Source organism: Rana temporaria, chromosome 1, assembly GCF_905171775.1.
Source record: "Rana temporaria chromosome 1, aRanTem1.1, whole genome shotgun sequence".
In the NCBI taxonomy this organism is placed as follows: domain Eukaryota; kingdom Metazoa; phylum Chordata; class Amphibia; order Anura; family Ranidae; genus Rana; species Rana temporaria.
The window spans coordinates 408,009,846-408,030,931 of record NC_053489.1 but is presented as its reverse complement, the minus strand read 5'-3'; positions in this window follow the sequence as shown (position 1 = coordinate 408,030,931).

Here is a 21,086-nt window from a genome sequence, read left to right as displayed (position 1 = left end):
GTCGCCTTGTAGGCATGCTTGGGACTCGGTGACCTCGGGACTGGACATGGATGACTGGGATAATGTCTGGGGGGCGGCTTTCCAGGCCTTAGTTTCTACAAGAGACAGACTTATACACTACAAGTTTCTGCATAGGGTGTACCTGACTCCTGCCAGACTGGCTAGAATGTTCAGGAGTCAGGGATCGGCTTGCTGGCGGTGCTCCATGCCTACTGCCGACTTTATGCATGTGTTTTGGGAATGCCCCCAGATTCAGGCATACTGGCAGGCAGTGGTGGATTGCATCCGGTCGGTCACTACCATCTCGATCCCCATGACTGTGGAGGTATGTTTGTTACTTTTGGTTGAACCCCTAGCTACGACTAGGGCTATAAGGACTCTTCTCATTCTTGTGCTCTTCTATGCTAAGAAAATAATTATTCTTTCTTGGAAAAGTTCCTCTGCCCCGACGGTGACAGCCTGGAAGGTATTAGTCAACAAAGCCATCCCATTCTACAAAGCCACATACTTGAGTAGAGTGGCATTGACCAAGTTCGATAAGGTGTGGGGGGGTTGGATGGCCTCCACAGATACAGTGTCAGACTAAGCTACTTTGATGGAGAAGTTTAGTGTCTAGCAGCTACAGTGGTCGGGGAATCATGTAGGAGGGAATTGTGGACAAATATAATCTATACGCATAGGGGTGACTGGTCAATTTTGTGGAGGATCTTGTGGTAATCTATTGTTATAGATGAGCTCCTTAAGAGGGAATGGGGCCATACGCCATTTGGTTTAGCACTGGAGCTGGGTGTAGGCGGAAGAGTCTTATGTATATTGTGTGGGGGGGATCGGTTGTGCTCTGACCCCATCTCATTTCTATTCATCCTAGTTCGTTCAGCGAACATTGACGGTGTTTAATGCGAGCATTTCTGTCCCCCCATTCCATCCCTCCCCCCCCCTTTTTTTTTCTCTCCCCCCCCCCCCCTTTTTTTTTTTTTTTAAGTTTTGTCATGTTCTGGTTTTGTACACCGGTCACTGTGTTTTAACCGGTCAATGTTGGTCGCGTATGTGGCCTGTTATTGTATACGTGTTTTGAAAATTCAAAAAAAATAATTTTACAAAAAAAAAAAAATATTACATATATATTACACGCATATTTGTCTATTTACATGAAGGGCAGGTTAATATAGGGTGACCAGACATCCCTGTTTTCCTGGGGACAGTCCCCGGATTGAGTACACTGTCCCTGGACCAAGTCTGTCCACGGTTTTGTCCCCGGATTGGATTTGAACAGGGGCTGGGGCAATTTCAAAGACAGTCAGTGCAGAATTAAAATAAAATAAAAATTCAGAATTACACATCCCTGCTCCGCTGCTCCTACTAGCTTAGGGGGTGTATTTTTTACATTATCTTTGCCCCTTTATGATGATCATGTGCTGGTCGGAGCGGAGTGAATATTTCTTCAGTTTCAGGTGCATGTCCATTCAGCGCCGCTCGCATGTTCTTCTGCTTTGGCTCAAGTCCCGGCCAGCCGCCTGTTTATCTCCTTGCCTTCCCTGGCAGAGTGATCTTCCTCAGCTCCCCACCCAGTAGTAGCCGGGGGCCCGGAGAGTAAAGCCTCATACACACGTTCGGACTTCCATCGGACAAATCCATGGATTTTTATCTGAAGGGCGTTGTCCGTGAACTTGTTCTGCAAACAGACGGCAGAACATTTTCAGCCAACAATCACCAAACTTCGTTGTTTTTCAGCTCTTACCGCCACCTTTTGGGCAACTTCTGCTAATGTTGTCTTATGGTTAGCATTGGTTCGGAGCATGCGTGTTTGTACTTTGGATTTTAGTCCAACAGACTTGTGTACACACGATCGGATAATCCGACGGAACGCATTTGTTGTCGGACAATTTGAGAGCATGCACCGCCAACATTTGTTGTTGGAAATTCTGACAACAATTGTCCGATGGAGCATACAGGCGGTCGGATTATCTGACAAAACACGTCCATCGGACAATTGTTGTCGGAATATCCGATTGTGTGTACGTGCCTTAAGACTTGACAGGCTGTGAGGCGGGTGGCGACGGGCAGAGAGTCACTGATTGACGGCATTACAAAAAAAAATGTCCCCGGATTTAATTTAAAAAATCTGGTCAACTTTGGTTAATATAACCCAGCCAGCACAGAGTTTCCCCATACATCAGAGTCTGCAGGATTCCCCCTTACAGTGCAAGGGAACTCTGATATAAAGGGGAATGCTGCGGATCGTGATCTAAGAAGGAACCTGCAGATTTTGGTGTAAAGGGGAACTCTAATGTAAGGGAGAGGGGGAGCTCTGGTGACCAAAGATTACCTTTATATCAGAGTCCACTGCATTCCTCTTCACACACAGAGTTCCAATTTGCATTTAAAATGGGAACTCTAATGTAGAGGGGGCTCAGGAGCACCTTCTGTAGAGTGGGAGAGTCGCAGACATGATACAGTAGATGGCCGGAGACTGCAGACATGATACAAGAGATGGTCAGAGACTGCAAATGTGATACAGGAGATAGTCAGAGACTGCAGACGTGATACAGGAGATAGTCAGAGACTGCAGACGTGATACAGGAGATGGTCAGAGACTGCAGATGTGATACAGGAGATGATCAGAGACTGCAGGCGTGATACAGGAGATGGTCAGAGACTGCAGACGTGATACAGGAGATGGTCAGAGACTGCAGACGTGATACAGGAGATGGTCAGAGACTGCAGACGTGATACAGGAGATAGTCAGAGACTGCAGACGTGATACAGGAGATGGTCAGAGACTGCAGATGTGATACAGGAGATGATCAGAGACTGCAGGCGTGATACAGGAGATGGTCAGAGACTGCAGACGTGATACAGGAGATGGTCAGAGACTGCAGACGTGATACAGGAGATGGTCAGAGACTGCAGACGTGATACAGGAGATGGTCAGAGACTGCAGACATGATACAGAAGATGGTCAGAGACTGCAGACGTGATACAAGAGATGGTCAGAGACTGCAGACGTGATACAAGAGATGACCAGAGACTGCAGACTTGATACACGAGATGGGCAGAGACTGCGCAGAGATGATATAAAAGATGGTCAGAGGCTTCAGACATGATACAAGAGATCAGTGGCAGCTGGTGCTCACAATTCTTGGGGGGTGCAAACAAACTGAAAAATTCTAAAATAAAAACATCAATTACAGCCACTGTGTCCATCAATTGCAGCCACTGTGCCCATCAGACGCAGCCACTGTGCCCATCAGATGCAGCCACTGTGCCCCTCAAGTACAGCCACTGTGCCCCTCAAGTGCAGCCACTATGCCATCAAATGCAACCACTGTACCCATCAAATGCAACCACTGTACCCATCAAATACAGCCACTGTGCCCATCGAGTGCAGCCACTGTGCCCATCAAGTGCAGCCACTGTGCCCATCAAATGCTGACACTGTGCCCATAAAATGCAGCCACTGTGCCCATCAAGTGCAGCCACTGTGTCCACAAAGTGCAGACACTGTGCCCATCAAATGCAGACACTGTGCCCATCAAATGCAGACACTGTGCCCATCAAGTGCAGAAACTGTGCCCATCAAGTGCAGCCACTGTGCCCTCAAATGCAGCCACCGTTTCCATCAAATGCAGACACTGGGCCAGTTTCAGATATGAGATACGACGGCGTATCTCCTGATACGCCGTCGTATCTCTGAGTCCGGCCGTCGTATCTATGAGCCTGATTCATAGAATCAGGTTCCGCATAGATCCCCCTAAGATCCGACAGGTGTAAGTGACTTACATCGTCGGATCTTAGGCTGCAATTCCCGGCCGGCCGCTAGGTGGCACTTCGGTTTTTTACGCAACGAATATGCAAATGCTGATTTCCGCCGATTCAGAAACGAACGCCCGCCGCTTTTTTTTTACGTCGCTTGCGTTCGCTTTTTCCGGCGTATAGTTACCCCCGCTATGTATCCTATGTTAAGTATGGCCGTCGTTCCCGCGCCGAGTTTTGAATTTTTACGTCTTTTGCGTAAGTCGATTCACAAAAGCGCTGGACGCAAGTTACGCTGACGCCGAAACCAATGACGTCCTAGCGACGTCATTTGGAGCAATGGACACTGGGAAATTTCGCGGACGGCGCATGCGCTGTTCGATCAGCACAGGGACGTGCCTGATTTGAATTGTAGACGCCCCCTAGCCGCGGAATTTGAATTACGCCGGGGGAGTTACGATACGCCGCCGCAAGTTTTGAGGTAAGTTGTGGAGTGCCTAGAGCCACCCCCTTTGTGGCAAAGAGCATCTGTTTGGGGGGGAGGATATGTCCTAGGGGGGCTTTGGGAGGGGAGGAGACGTGCTGGGGGGTGGATATCATATCCAAGCCCCCTTGTTGCACAAGTCCTAAAGTGCCCCCTAGCACACAGTGCATCACTAGGGTTGGTGTCACCTGGTGCGGCAGAACGTGGTGTCACCCCCCTGCACTTAGCAGGCTAGTGCGTCGGTGTGGCTTTCCCCCATTAACCTGCCACAATGGATGGAGTAGGGATGGGATTGAGTGGGAGGGGGGTGGATAAAGCTGGGATGGGATCGGGGGGAATGGATATAACCGGGATGGGATTGGGGTTGGGTGGATGGAGCCGGGAAGGTATGGGGGAATGGATGGAGCTGGGATGGGATCGGGGGGATGGATGGAGCCAGGATGGGATTGGGACTGGGTGGATGGAGCCGGGGTGGGATGGGGGGTGGATGGAGCTGGGATGGTATGGGGGATAGATGAATCTGGGATTGGATTGGGGAAATGGATGGAGCTGGGATGGTATTGGGGTGGGGAGAATGGAACCGGGATGGGATGGGGGTGGATGGAGCTAGGATGGTATTGGGGTGGGGAGGATGGAACCGGGATGGGATGGGGGGGGATGGAGCTGGGATGGTATGGGGGGAGGGATGGGGATGTATATGTGTATCAAGCAGCTGGGGAGAGATGCCGGGCCCGCTGCAATGCACAGTGCAGTGGAGCTTGCGGTGTGTGGGAACAGAGACACCCCGCACAAGCCGCGGGCATTGCAGGACTCTGATTAGCCGGGACTCTGGATCACATTGCAGGATGATCCCAGCGAATCATCAAGGTTGCGGTATGGGCAAATTAGGCGGCCGTGGGGCCCCTTTGGGGGCGATGCCAAAGGCGACCGCCTAATTTGCCTAATTAGAGAGCCGCCTCTGTATGGTTATTCTATTATTGTTCGCTGAACTGAGCATTCTTTTTCAATTTTAACATTGTGAATGGTTTGGCAAACACATTGGTATGAATAACGTCTTATGCTGCATCACCATTTTTGAAGGAGATGTAAAAAGGCTAATTCTGTGATTGCCTATGTGAAATGTGCAGAGCTTGCTTAATAATGTGGAAATTGCGAATAATACACATTTGAGAAAAAAAAAATTGCAAATTCAATTGAAAATTTCCTACAATTGTTAAAACAAGAACAAAGAACAAAGAAAAGAATAGCATAGCCAAAAACCCGGAAAGACACTTTTTAAAAATCTCCCACACTGTCTTGCTGCGTGATTATGTTGTGCAATAACTTTCTCATCCTTTATGTGAAAAAAAACGTCATGGTCCTGTGTTGTAACTTCGTTTTTTTAATGTGGAAATGGAGGCATCATTTAAAGCAGTAATAAGGTCCACTTGTTGGGGGGGATTGGTATTGGTCCGCTGGTTTTGCGGTTCGACGAACACTTGAATTGGCAGGGCGTTCGACCATTAATTGGGCCTGCCGCACAGTGCATTCTAAAACATGATTGGCGCGGGGATAAGTGTGACGGGCTGGGGTATCACATGAAAGACAAAACAGGCACCCCATAGCCTACATTCATTTATTTTTATTGTTATTTTTTGATATCCTGCTATTCTATAAAACAACCAGTAGATGGCAGAGAGGGTACCCGAACAGAGTCTATATAAGGCCACAGGCACCATGTGACTTAGTGAAACTCATTTTAGTCATAAAGAAGCATGGTCATATGTCTTCCTGTTCGTGTATTTTTGTAGTACCCGCCGAGATGATCACATCACATCAGTATGTCTACAATCATCGGTTCCCTTAATCTATATTTTGGGACCGGTAACATTTTGGGGGCTCGTCCGGGATTCGTTGTGTACCAGTGAGAGGAAAACGCGAGACGAGTGTGAGTCGACTGCAGAGCTACAAGGAGAGTCGCGAGTGTCGTCTGCCGTGTGAGTGCAAGTTGTCAGAGTGCAACAGAGATGGCGTCCCCTCGTCGTGCGCTGATGTGGGATATCCGGAAACAAATTCATCTGCTGAGTAAAGAACAGCTGTATAGCCTCGCTATTACGCTGGATGATGAAAGAGACGTGGACATTCCATCAGTGACTGGTGCAAGCGAAATGGAATTCGTTGAATTTATTGTAGACTACATGAGAAGTGATCAGCTGGCGAAGTTAGAAGATCAAGGCATGTCTTACCTGCTCATCATCCAAGACAAGATTGATGAACTAAAACTCAATAAGGAAAGTACACCAACTGTGAACATTGCAACCACTGCTAAAGAAATGAGTAGTGGGACTGCAAGGACTGAACAGGGATCGGAGGTGGTGAGATTAACTGATGTTGTTGCTTTATTGCCACGTAGGGAATTCAAAATGCATGGTGGTGTAATTTCAGATCATGGTTCGGACATGAGTTACAGTAGCGTGTGCCGTCAGATTGACGAGGGTCTAAGTGAAAAATTCCCTGAATCTGAAATTATACGCACAGTGTTGAGGATAATCAAACCTGGTCATTTTAAAGATATGTTGACTGACAAAGAGGATCTTACTGTTGCTGAATTGAAAAAGTTTTTGAAGTCACATATGAGAGAACGAAGTGGTACTGAGTTATTTCAGGAACTTAGCAATGCTACACAGCAAGAAAAAGAGACAGCACAACAATTTGTTTACAGGCTAGCAGGGTTAAAACAAAAAATTCTGTCTACATCACAACATGATAGGCTAGAGTTTAACTATGACAAAAAACTAGTGCAAGGCGTATTCCTTCATACACTGTATCAGGGACTAAACGAGAAAAATTCTAATGTCAGACGAGATATCAAGCCTTACGTGTCTGATTTGACAGTAACTGATGACTTTGTCATAGAGCAGGTAATTAGATCAGTTGATGAAGAAACAGAAAGGCAGAGACGCTTAAACAGTGCACCTAAACATAAACATCTTACTGTTCATTCGTCACAGACACCAGGGAATAGTGAAAAAGAAACAGTGCAAAAGAGAGTTGAGGGAGATGCTAGAGCAAATCACACTGCACTAATGGAACTAACAACACAGGTTTCGGCTCTCACGAAGAACCTGGAGAAGATGATGAAGCAAACTCCTGTTGTGGAAAACCGAATGACTAAGCCACTAACCAATGTTCAAGTTCCAGATACAGCTCACTGCAAGCCCAGGTGTGATGATTGCATCAGACGAGAGAGTCAGAACTGCTACCATTGTTTCTACTGTGGTTGGACAGGACACAGAGCAGTTGATTGCTTGAAGAAAAGAAGGCAGTCGGGAAACGACAGACGGTCACTGGGAAAGGGACAACCAGTGACCACCTCAAATAATCTGTCCCATGCTAAGATAAATAGGGTATTCACCCACCAGTCAACTAGAACACTCCCAAAAGAGAATGGATGCTCCAAACAACGCGTAGCACAATTAATTGGAGGAAAATGCCTATTGTCTTGTCGGATGAATGGTGTTCCGGTTGACATGTTGATGGACACAGGAGCTCAGGTCAGCATTGTCGGGAAGGCCTGGTTAGAAAAGTTTCTACCCGGTGTCTCTATTAGACACATACAAGATTTACTTTGTGATGACAACTTATCCATTACAGCTGCAAATGGTTCTATCATTCCATTCATTGGATGGATTGAAGTCCTCCTGGAATTCGAAAGTAGTGGACATGGAAACTCAGCCATCCATGTGCCAATACTGGTGAGCGACTGCTGTAACGACAATCCACTCCTTGGGTTTAATGTTATCGAAGAATTGATTAGAGAAAACCGTGACCGATCAAACAGCACCCAAAACCTGACTATCTTGCTAAGTGAAGCCATGAAAGTAAGACAGAGTGTAGCGAATAACATTGTCAATGCTGTCAGTCAAGCAACTGACCCAGGAGAAATATCCGATAGTCGTGTGGTCAAAGTGGGGAAGAAAGGACTCCAGATCAAAGGAGGCGAGCTTGGTGAAGTCAAATGCAGAATTAGAGCATGGCCGAAAGGAGGAATCATGCCATTTGAACCACTTCCAGAATATCCAGTTGAAGAAGGACTTGAACTATTTCCTTCAGTGGTAGATGTACCAAACGGTTTCTCTAAACTAGTGAAGATACCCATACTGAACCGTGCTGAACATGATATCTACCTTCCGCCCAGAACAGTATTGGGTACCATTTCTCCAGCAGCTGAGATTCTACCGTTTTCTCCAAAAAAAAAGACGATGAAAAGGGAATTGACCAGAAGAAAAGAATGTTTCATGTAAACCAGTTGAATCAAGTGAACGCTGAAAATCAGCTACCCACTAATGAATTTGTTAAGTGGCACCCACCTGTCAATTTGGATAATCTCTCAGAAGAAGAACAGGAGATAGCGAGACAAATGTTATATGACGAATCAGATGTCTTTGCTCGAGATGAGGGAGACATAGGAAGCATTCCAAACCTGAAACTGAAGATAAATCTAAAAGATGAAACTCCTGTCCAGAAACGCTACAATTCGATACCGAAACCCCTATATCAGGAAGTGAAAGAATATGTCCAAAACCTTCTTGACCAAGGTTGGGTAACGAAATCTTCTTCCGCATACTCGTCACCAGTTGTCTGTGTTCGGAAGAAGGACAGGAGCCTACGACTATGTGTGGACTTTAGGGAGTTAAACCGGAAGACTATTCCAGATAGACATCCACTACCTAGAATACAAGATCTGCTGGATAGCTTAGGAGGATTTACATGGTTCTCAATCCTGGACCAGGGTAGTGCGTATCATCAAGGCTTTGTGCATGAAGACTCCAGACACCTGACAGCTTTCAGCACCCCCTGGGGACTCCTGGAGTGGAATCGCATTCCGTTCGGATTAACTAATGCCCCAGCAGCTTTTCAGAGATGCATGGAGAATGTACTAGAGGGCATCAGAGACAAATGTTGTTCTCCATATCTGGATGACGTACTTTGCTACTCCAAAACTTTTCAGGAGCATGCCGATGATCTTAGGCAAGTGCTTAGTCGAATGCGTGAGCATGGTATCAAACTTAGACCGAAGAAGTGTGAACTCTTTAAACGACAGATTCGATACCTTGGACGAATGGTGTCAGAAGAAGGCATAAAAATTGACCCAAATGATCTTGAAGCGGTATTGCAGTTGAAAAGGAAAGAACCAAAAACAGTTGGAGAAGTCAGAACTTTGTTAGGATTCCTGAGCTACTACAGGTCCTTCATTCAAGATTTCTCTCGACTTGCTAAACCACTGTATGAACTTTTGCAGAACACTGAGAAAGAATCTGCTACATCCATCACCAAAAACCGGCGCGGGGAACCTACAAAGAGATACGGGAATAAAACACAAGTGCCATCTAAAACACCGATCCAATGGACACCCAAACATCAAGCTGTGGTATTCAGATTGGTAGACATGCTAACCAATCCACCAATACTAGCATACCCTGATTTTGACTTACCCTTCATCTTACACACTGATGCTTCCAATGAAGGCCTAGGTGCTGTACTGTACCAACGACAAGGAGAACACCTTCGTGTTATTGGATTTGGCTCCAGAACATTGACCCCAGCGGAACGCAATTACCATCTCCACTCTGGTAAACTTGAGTTTTTAGCTCTCAAGTGGGCAATCTGTGACAAATTCAGAGATTACCTGTATTACGCTCCAACATTCACAGTCTATACAGACAACAACCCATTGACATATGTCTTGAGTACCGCCAAACTGAATGCTGTGGGTCATCGCTGGGTTGGTGAGCTGGCCGATTTCCACTTTGATATCAAGTACAGGCCAGGTAAACAGAATGCTGACGCGGATACACTGTCACGATTTCCGGTGGAACTCACTGAGAATGTGAGTGAGTACACAGAGCTTGTACCATTCGAGGTTGTGTCAGCTATGTGGCAAGGGAGCAAAGCTGTCAATGAAGAAGAGGCACCATGGGTGGCCTCATTGACTCTTCACTCAGAAAGTGATGTGGCAGAAGAATTGCTGAAAGGACGGACAATCTGCCCAATGACTCAGGAGAATATCAGAGTATTACAAGAAGACGATACCAACATTAGAGAAGTGGTCTGGCTTAAGGAGAACAATTGGACTCCAAACCACAAAGAAAAGGAGAGTATGACCAGTAAAACAAGACGTTTGATACACGAATGGAACAAACTCATAGTGGAGGAAGGAATCCTATATCGACACTCTGGAACCCGAAAACAGCTAGTTCTACCAGAAAAGCTAAAACCATTGGTCTTAAGAAGCCTTCACGATGACATGGGTCACATTGGCACTGACAAGGTAATCCACCTAGCACGTGAACGGTTTTACTGGCCATTTATGCAAAGAGACATTGATGAATATGTGCTGAAGACGTGTAACTGCATCAAACAAAAGCGTCCAAATATCCCAGAAAGAGCACCTATGGGTGGGATTACTACCAGTTCACCCTTGGAGCTAGTATCCATTGATTACCTCCACTTGGAGAGAAGCAAAGGAGGATATGAGTATATACTCGTAATGGTAGACCATTTCACACGCTTTGCACAAGCGTATCCAACTAAGAACAAATCTGGAAAAACGGCAGCAGAAAAGATCTTTCAAGATTTCATACCACGTTTTGGATATCCAGAGAAACTCCACCATGATCAAGGAAGAGAATTTGAAAACAACTTGTTTCAGACATTGCAACGATTGGCAGGCATTTCTCATTCAAGAACTACCCCATACCATCCACAGGGTAACCCAGTGGAGAGACTGAACCGTACTTTGTTACAGATGCTTCGTACCTTAGAGGAAGAGAAAAAGTCAGATTGGAAAGAACATCTTCCACACATGGTTCATGCATACAATTGCACCAGGCATGAAGCCACTGGATACTCGCCATTCTTTCTATTGTATGGGAGATCTCCTCGTTTGCCGATTGACCTAATGCTCAATCTAAATTTGGAAAAAGAATCAGAAAGTCAACCAACATTTACTCAGAAATGGGCATCCAGAATGCAAGAAGCTTACAAGATCGCATCCGAGAATAGCCAAAAATCATCTGCCAAAGGGAAGAAGTACTATGACAAGAAGATAAAAGGAGCACCTCTCCAACCGGGTGATCGGGTCTTAGTGCGAAATCTCTCTGAAAGAGGAGGTCCTGGTAAACTTCGTTCATACTGGGAAGAATCAGTACACAAAGTAGTAGAAAGAATCAAAGATGGGCCTGTGTACAAAATTCAGCCTGAAAGTGGTAAAAAGACTATTCGAGTACTGCACAGAAATCTGTTACTACCAGTAAATGACCTACCCATTGAAAGACACATTCCAAGAGTACCGATGAACAAAAGACAATCAAGTAACAGGAAAGAGACTAGCATGGATCTGAACCAGGAGAAAGAAGGTTCCGATGATGAAGGATGGTATTATTCTTATGTACCGGAGACTACAGAAAGTCATGATCACGTTGTGCCTCAACAAAACTCTCAAAACGTACAAAAACCGCCATTAAGAATTTCTGCTCCAGAGTTCTATCCTACAACTACCACACCCAATCTTGAACAAGAACAAAATGATGGAACAGTAGTTGGCGACCAAGTTTGGGCTTCAGACATGGTGGAACTAGACACTGCAGAATTACACCCATTAAGTCAAGACTTGCCAGTGAGCCAAGATATGCTAATGGAGAATGATGTTGATGGAGAAGACTCAACTCCTGTAAGAAGATCTACCAGGCAAACTAAGTCTAAAGAGATCTTTACATATGATACACTAGGTCAGCCAACCTACAGACCAAGTCAGGTTCACACCGTACAAACTCCTACAATGCTAGCTACTCCCATGACATACCAGGTAGTTAACATAGCTCCATGGTGGCAGCAAGTACCTGTTTGGGTTTCTTAAATCACTCAATAGAGTTCAGAGTACAATTCAGTGTAATGTCAGGAGCCATTAACTAAAGGAGGGGAGAGTGTGACGGGCTGGGGTATCACATGAAAGACAAAACAGGCACCCCATAGCCTACATTCATTTATTTTTATTGTTATTTTTTGATATCATGCTATTCTATAAAACAACCAGTAGATGGCAGAGAGGGTACCCGAACAGAGTCTATATAAGGCCACAGGCACCATGTGACTTAGTGAAACTCATTTTAGTCATAAAGAAGCATGGTCATATGTCTTCCTGTTCGTGTATTTTTGTAGTACCCGCCGAGATGATCACATCACATCAGTATGTCTACAATCATCGGTTCCCTTAATCTATATTTTGGGACCGGTAACATAAGCAATTAGCGGACCTCCAGCTGTTGCCAAACTACAAGTCCCATCATGCCTCTGCCTCTGGATGTCATGCTTGATGCTGTCAGAGTCTCGCTATGCCTCATGGGACTTGTAGTTTGGCAACATCTGGAGGTCCGCTAATTGCTTATCCCTGGAAGCAATGAAGGCTTTGCCCAATCAGGGCACAGAGCACTGTCAGAGCCATGATTGGAGAAAGTCATGATGACTTAACCCAATTGCTCATTTCTCATAGAACCACCACACACTATAAAAGGTTCCTTCCCAGAGGAGCCATTTGCAGTGTGATGTTGGAGTGGAGATAGATAGAACAGGGCTCTGTTCCTTGCTACTAGCGAGTTGGTGTGCTATAGTGTGCTATTGTGATTCTATTGTGAGTGTAGTGTGATAGTCATAGTTCAACGTCAGTCTAGTGCATCCATGCAGTTTTACTGTATTGTCAGTGTAGTGTGTCAGTGCCATTTTACTGCAGTATACTGAAGTGCATCAGTGCAGTTTTACTGCTGTATATTGTAGTGCGTCAGTGCAGTTTTACTGCGGTCTATTGAAGTGCATCTGTGCAGTGTTACTGCAGTATATTGAAGGGTGTCAGTGCATTTTTACTCAAACAAAATTCTCCTGCGCTCTGGTGTTTTCCGCTATAGGGCAACGTGATCCAATTTCAGTATAAAGTCTATGGTCTTGCAGCCCTCCTCAGAATCATGGGAATTCATAAAGCTACAAAAGAAAAGAAAAAGAAGGGTGCACCGACCTAGTGCATTACCACTTAAAGGAACTTTATTAAATTAATTAAAACAATAGTCATACTCACAAAAGGAGTTAAGGACAGCGCTTATCAGAAAATGGATCTGGTAACACAGTATTGCCTAACGAACACGGTGACAACATGGATCAAATCACATCAAACCGGCGTACGTGTTTCAGAGGCGAACCCTCAATCATCAGAGCCTTGATGGTCAGTAGTTGCTCCCTCTACTGACCATCAAGGCTCTGATGAAGGAGGTTCGCCTCTGAAACGCGTATGCCGGTTTGATGTCATTTGATCCATGTTGTCACTGTGTTCGTTAGGCGATACTGTGTTACCAGATCCATTGTCTGATAAGCGCTGTCCTTAACTCCTTTTGTGAGTATGACTATTGTTTTAATTCATTTAATAAAGTTCCTTTAAGTGGTAATGCACTAGGTTGGTGCGCCCTCCTTTTTCTTTTCTTTAGTGCATTTTTACTGCCATACATTGTAGTGTGTCAGTGCAGTTTTACTGCAGTATATTGTAGTGCGTCAGTGCAGTTTTACTTTAGTATATTGTCGTGTGTCCGTGCAGTTTTACTGCAGTATGTTGTAGTGTGTCAATGGAGTATGTCTGAGTGGTGCTGTGTTTTACAACACGTTACATAACTTTTAGTGCTGTATACAGCGCATACCCCCCGTTTTTTGGTTGATGCATGTTCTTTTTATTTAGTTTCTTTGTCCCATGCCTGCCCCGTTTTGCCTGTGCTATCCAGCCACAGCATGCAGAGGAGGTGGTGGACTGGCTTACTAAACCATTCTCATCCTCCTCATCTACCAAGCAGAGACTAGTGTGCAGTCAACCACAGCTGCCAGAGTGGCTTTTTCTGCCTCCTTGTCCACAGCTATTCCTGCCATAGCCCCAGCATCATGAATGGAGGAGCCAGCTGAGTTTTTTTAACACAGATTCAGCCACTTGCTTCTTGAAAATGCACAGGCATTACTTGATACCACATGCTTGACAAGGCGTTTAACCTCCCAGCACCTGAAAGCCACACAAAAGGGACACAATTCATCTCCTCCTCGCTCCTCACATTTCAGTTCTACCCCCACTATAGCTCATGTTCTCTCAGAAGCCTCCACTGACAGGGATGATGGTATAGAGAAGGATGTCACAGTTCCTTGCAGCACGTCTGCCAGCAGCACACCACCAGCTGTAGAGCAAAGCAGGCAAATTTCTCTGCCCACGCGCTGCTGCATCTAAAAAAAAAAAAACAGTCCCAGCCACATATACTGTACATGGCAATCATCTAAATTCCAGCTTGTTCAAACAGCTAGCTTTATAACTCCTGCCTTTCTATCTGGTGTATTCTGCCCCTTTCCATGGATTTGCAGAATGGTAGGTTCCCAGATGCTATTTCTTTGCACGTAAGGCCATTCCAGCTCTGTACCATCACATGGAAGGCAATGTTGTGGCATTGTTGGGCAAGGCAGTCTGCAGAAAGGTCCACGTTACTGCTGTCACATGGTCCAGCAAGCATGTTCAGGTACGCTATATTTTGTTCACAGCACACTGGGTAACTCTGCTTGCAACTAGGAAGAATGCAGGATAGGGCTCAGTGCAGGAGATTGTTTTGCCTCAACATCTTCATACAGCTGGTGGTGATGATGCAAAATTTGTCAGCCCCACACCCTCCTCCTCCTTCATGTCTTCCTCTGCTGAATTGTACTATAAATCACCAGTACCCCTTAAACGTTCAAGTTACTATTCAATGAGTCAGGCTAAAAGATGCCATGCAGTGCTTCAGTAGGTCTGTCTAGGGGACAGGAGCCACACCAGAGCAGAGATTCTTGCAGCTCTTCAGGGGCTCAGAGGTGGGTCACGCCATGCTAGCTTGAGCTATGAATTGTGGTGTGCGATAATGGCACTAACCTCCTGTCTGCCCTTTGACAGGGAATGTTGATACATGTGCCATTCCTGGCACATGTCCTCAATTTGGTGGGGCAGCATTTCTTAAACAGGCACCCAGGGTTGCAAGACCTTCCAAAGCAGGCCAGAAAAGTCTGTGGCTATTTCAGGCAGTCATACACAGCCAGTGTTTGGTTGGCTGAAATTCAGCGGGAATTCCACCTTCCCGTAAACGGCCTGATTTGTGACATGCCCACCAGATGGAGCTCAACTTTGGCATTGCTGCAGTGGCTGCACATGCAGCAGAGGGTCGTCAACGACTACCTGTGTGAGTATAGCACAACGACAGGTTCAGGGCGGCTCATATTTTTTTCCCCAAGCCAATGGCTGCAGATAAAGGATACATGCACTGTATTACCATTTCAGGAGGTGACAAGGATGGTGAGAAGTGACAATACATGCATCAGTGACACAATCCCTCTTGTGTTCTTGCAGGAGCAGACTCTGCACGGCATTATGGACAGGGCACTCAAGGCCGAGGAAGAGGAAGACTTCCTTTCCTCTCAAGGCCCGCTTTACGCAGACACCACTCTTGCAACGTCACAGAACACACAAGAGGAGAGGGAGGAGATGGATTCTGGCAGTCTTTTCTGGCAGCTGTGAAAATTAATAATAAATGGACATTCATTAATATATGAACAAATCACATAAAAAATATAACAAATATAAAGTGCACTTGCATATAACCCTTCAAAATGGGCACTTTTGATATTTTAATTTCTAGTCCCATAGACTTTAATGGCGCAAACTGAACTGCGGAGTGTTTGTCCCACCTCTAAAATACAGGTAAACCTATAATTAGGCTTACCTGTAGGTACAGTAAATATCTCCTAAATGTGCACCATTATGGGGATATTTACTTTTGTAGCAGCCCATGATGTCACCGGCCCATGCACACTGTGTTCATAATATTGTCCTTTGAGAGAGCCATGACTCCTGTGCACATGTGTGGGAATGACATCATCGTGACTCAGCCATCATCGTGACTTAATGCATCCTATGCATTAAGGTGAAAAAACTTCTGCCAGTGACCGGCCCCCCAGCCCCACCGTTTTAGTTACCTGAGCCCCTTTATTCACTTGGCGGAGATGCGCTCTCCCTTTCTGCACAGGGTCCTGGCTTTTGATTGGATAGATTGATAGCAGTGCAGCCATTGGCTCCCGCTGCTGTCAATCAAATCCAATGACATGGGCGCTGGGGGGGCCAGGGGCAAGTCTGGCATTCGTGTCTATGGACACTGAATGCTGCACTCAGGAGCACACCCGCAAGGTAACCACCCGGGAGAGCGCTTCTCCTAGGGGGGTTATCTGATGTGGGGAGGACCTCCGAGAGCCGCTGAGGGACCCCACAAGTCCAGGATCGGGGCCACTGGAGCCAATCAGAAAGCGGGTCCTGAGACCTGATTGGCCTGGAGGAGAAGCAATCGTATTGGTCGCCGAGGAGGAGGAAAAGACACAGGGGAAGCCACCATGAAGCCGAGGAGGAGGAGAAGATGCATGGAAAGCAACCATGAAGCCAAGGAGGAGGAGACTCAGGGTGAAGCCGACGAGGAGGAAGCACTGCCCATGACCTAGATATGGAAAGTGCTGTTTTACCACCCCCCAAAAAATGGAGAACTAGGCGCCACTGGTACTGCTGGTCCTCCCTTCCACCATGGCTGCTGCAAAATTACGATTATTCCTGTCCTACACCAATATACATTTTAGCAAAAAAAAAAAAAAAACAGGACATCTCAGGGACTAGTTATAACATTGGATGTTACTGTAAACTCAAACTCTAGGCAAATATTAAAGGCATAAATGAACTCTGAAAACTGTAATCATTAATACATTACAAACAGTATTTTTTTTAAATGTAAGCAGTGTAAGTACCTACATTTTTCTTTGTAGCAGCCTTGCAGTCTTTTGTACAGCAGAGTTCACACAGAAGCAGGGAGAAGCAGCGCAAGGAGCCAACCTGGTGTGCTAGTACAAGGAGCAGGCTTATAAGAGGGCAGAGCAATATGACAGAGGGAAAAACCATTTAGTGCGCTTCTTCACCTTTGCTGTTCAGTCAAAGGCTGGGGTGAGGAGGGGACATGTAAGTGAATATGAAATAGCTGCAGAGAAAAATCAGGTCTCCTCCAGCTCCAGCTTCAGATTTAAAGTGGGTGTAAACCCTCACATATACCCAGTGAAGTGACTGCCCTCAGGTGATACATAGAGATGAAACAAATCCTCCTACATAAGGTGTACCTGTTTATCTGCAGTCTTCTCTTCTCTACATCTGTTCAAAGTCCATAATTTAATTTTAAACTCTGAGAGCTGATTGGAGGAAAAGGACGCACACCCATTCACACCACACACAGGAACAGAGATGAGGCTGTCACTCACAAGGTGTGTGCTGGAGCTTCCTCCCCATAACCTTTTTTCTCTTGGTGTCAGAAAATCAAGTGACCCATTCACAAAGCAGAGGGACGAAACAGCAATCTCATACACACTATAGAGGGATATGCTTTGCTCATATCATATTTCCTTTCTTCTGTCTGAGGTTTACAACAACTTTAAAACATAAGTTCACCTTTGTAAAAAAAAAAAAAAAATGCACATCTTTTTGTAGGTAAAAAAATGTGCATTTTTTTTTTTTTTGCAATGCAGTATTCCTGCAGACAATGGCCCAGATTCAAGAAGCACTTGCGCCCGTGCAACCATAGTTGCGCGGCGCAAGTGCTTACTTGCTCCGGTGTAACGAGTGCTCCTGATTCAGGAACCTCGTTACACCGAATGCAGCCTAGGATGTGACAAACATAAGCCTCCTTATGCCTTCACATCCCAGGCTGCATTCTTGCAGTGGCCGCTAGGGGGCGCGGCCTTTGTGATCGGCGTGTAGTATGCAAATTGCATACTACCACCGATTCACAAAAGTTGCGCGGGCCCTGCGTACGCAAGGTACGGAGTTTCCGTACGGCGCCTTTAGCATAAGGTTGCTCCTGCTAATAGCAGGCGCAGCCAATGCTAAAGTATAGCTGCGCCTCCCGCTCGCGACGTTCAAATTTCACGTCGTTTACATAAGTGAACCGTGAATGGCGCTGGACGCCATTCACGTTCACTTACAAGCAAATGACGTCCTTGCGACGTCATTTGCCGCAATGCACGTCGGGAAAGTTTCCCGACGGAGCATGCGCTGTTCGCTCGGCGCGGGAGCGCGCCTAATTTAAATGATTCCCGCCCCCGGCGGGATCATTTACATTAGGCAGCCTTGCGCCCGGCTGCTTAGCATATTGCCCGCGCATTTTACGGAGCAACTGCTCCGTGAATCGCGGGCAAAGCGCAATATTTGCGTGGGCGCAGAGAAAAAAATGTGCTCTTTGCCCACGCAAATATTGCGCAATTCTACTTGAATCTGGGCCAATCTGTGTAAGCTGTCTGCTCGCACCTCATACAAGATCATAGACAGCAATTAACCTGACAAAGATTGTAACCTCTTCCCATTGTTGTCTGTATTCCTATCGGTGAGCATTTTGATAACTTCCTATCCCTGTGACACTTTGTCACCAAGACAGTAAGTAAGGGGGCAATCCCCCCAAATGTAACCTGAAGAATCCAACTGTCCCAAATCTAAAAAAAAAAAAAATCACTTCATTGGAAATACACAGATATAGCTTTCACACAACAAATATCATTGTGTTGGATATATTATTTGGAGTATTTCATCATGTAGGGATTTTTTGTTGATCTTTACTTGAAAGATGAGGAAATAGGTACTTTTGTATACTGCATTAAGCTCCTTTTATTTCATCATGATGAACTCATCAGCTTGCTAAACATTGTATGCTCAGCAGAATTATAAAGGTTCATTTAGGAATTGTATTAGCACAAAAAAGTTACTATATATTTCCACAGAAAGATCAAAGACTTTTTTTCTTTTATTTAGCCCCGGTTCACACACGATGTGGGCTAGAGATCGTGTGAGTTCAGCTGAACTCGCACAATTTCAAACTGGCAATGCAGTTCAACTTCGGAGGCGATTTGACAGACATCTGTGCGTGTTCTTGCACAGATGTCTATTCAAATGGTCCCCGAAGTAGCCAAAAGTAGAACAGGAACTGCTTTTGGGAATCGGCGCAAAGTCGGCACTGCACCGATTTGGACGATGCTATTGCCGGCAACAGCCGCCTATTTGGCATGCGATTTGACATGTCAAATCGGCCCAATGTGAACGTGGACTTAAAGGTGGTTGTAACTGCAGAAGATAAAAAAACCTTCAGTGTGCAACAGCCCCCCTAATACTTACCTGAGCCCATCTCGATCCAGCGATGTTGTACGAGAGACTCGGCTGTCCGGGACTCTCCCTCCTCATTGACTGAGACAGCAGTGAAACGGCATTGGCAACCACTGCTGTCAAAGTCAGTGAGCCAATGAGGAGAGAGAGGGGGCAGGGCCTGGTTGCAGAGCAGTGTTTGAATGAACAAAGGGAGCTGCGTGGCTCAGGTGTACCCATAGCAAGCTGCTTGCTGTGGGGGTACTCAACAGAAGGGAGGGGCCAGGAGGGCTGAAGAGGGACCCGGGAAGAGGAGGATCTGGGCTGCTCTGTGAAAGCCACTGCACGCCGTCGTATCTCCTTTGTGAATCTGGCCAGGATTGTTACAAGACTGTGGCTTCAGGTAAGTAAAATAGACATTTGGATTTTTTTTTTTTATACCAGCATTTAGTTAGAAGGGATTTGGATGGGTAATTGCTAATATCCTGGAGTTGGGCTTTAAAGTGCTTGTAAACCTAAAGTGCTTGAAATATGAACAAAAGCATATCCCTCTATAATGTGTGCTTGTCTTAATCCAGGGCACTAAGTGATTTCTGTCTGCTGTCTCATCCCTCTGCTCTGCGCAAAAGTCGCTTCTGCCAGGTTTCACACAGCAAAAGAAAAAAAGGTGACAGGGGAGGAAGCTTGTAATGGAGTTAATCCTCATAGATTAAGGATCCTCTACTAGTTGTGCGGTCTTAATACCGCTTCATCAGGAGGAATAATCTATAAAAACAGGTAATTTATTTAGAACATGTGTACATACAGGTTGGCAAGCATAAAATATTAACAAAACAGTGTAGCGAGGTATCACCTTTCTTATGTGATTGAAAGACTACCATCTGTTTATCCAGAAGGATCTCAGCTTCCTCCAGTGGCCAAGTTGGGTTATAACCACCTTCTATTTACTTTCACACTGGTACAGCAATGGAGAAAGAGACTCCATTGCCCTGTTTTTTTTATAGACTACAATACCCAGAGAGCAACTGTACAACCCCAGAATGCTTTGCTCCCCACACATCCTGCTGGGGGAGGTAATTTAAGGAAGAGGACGTGTTTGGCCCGCTCTCTCTGGACCAGCCCAGGAGGACACCTGTGTGAGGTGTCTTCCCGGAAATCTAGGCCAGAGTTTGAGGCCTATCCACGCCCTGGCGGATCGGCATACAGAGACAGAGAGAGGATCCCTGACGGAGTGATTGGATGGTGTCCCAGTTCAACGGTGACCTGTGGGAGAACCGGAGACTGTCATCCTGAAGGACAGGGTGTTGGAGTTCGTAGACGGAGTGTTCCCGAAGGACAAGGCCTGATTTGATTGGGTGAGATGGGCACCTGCCCGAGCATACAAACTGCATTGCAGGAGGGTGGATCGTTTACACTCACCACTGTGATTAGACTATTCGGGCATTTTCCGCCAGTCTCCTTATTCCCTTTTCGGATTACAAATTACTTTTGTTGTGCGCCAACGCATGCCAACGCGGAAGTGCACCAACTGTTGTGTTAATTTGTATTGAGGTTTTGTTTGGCCAACAAAACCATATTAGTGAAGTATATTATCTAAAGACTGCCTGTTAGGTATAGTAA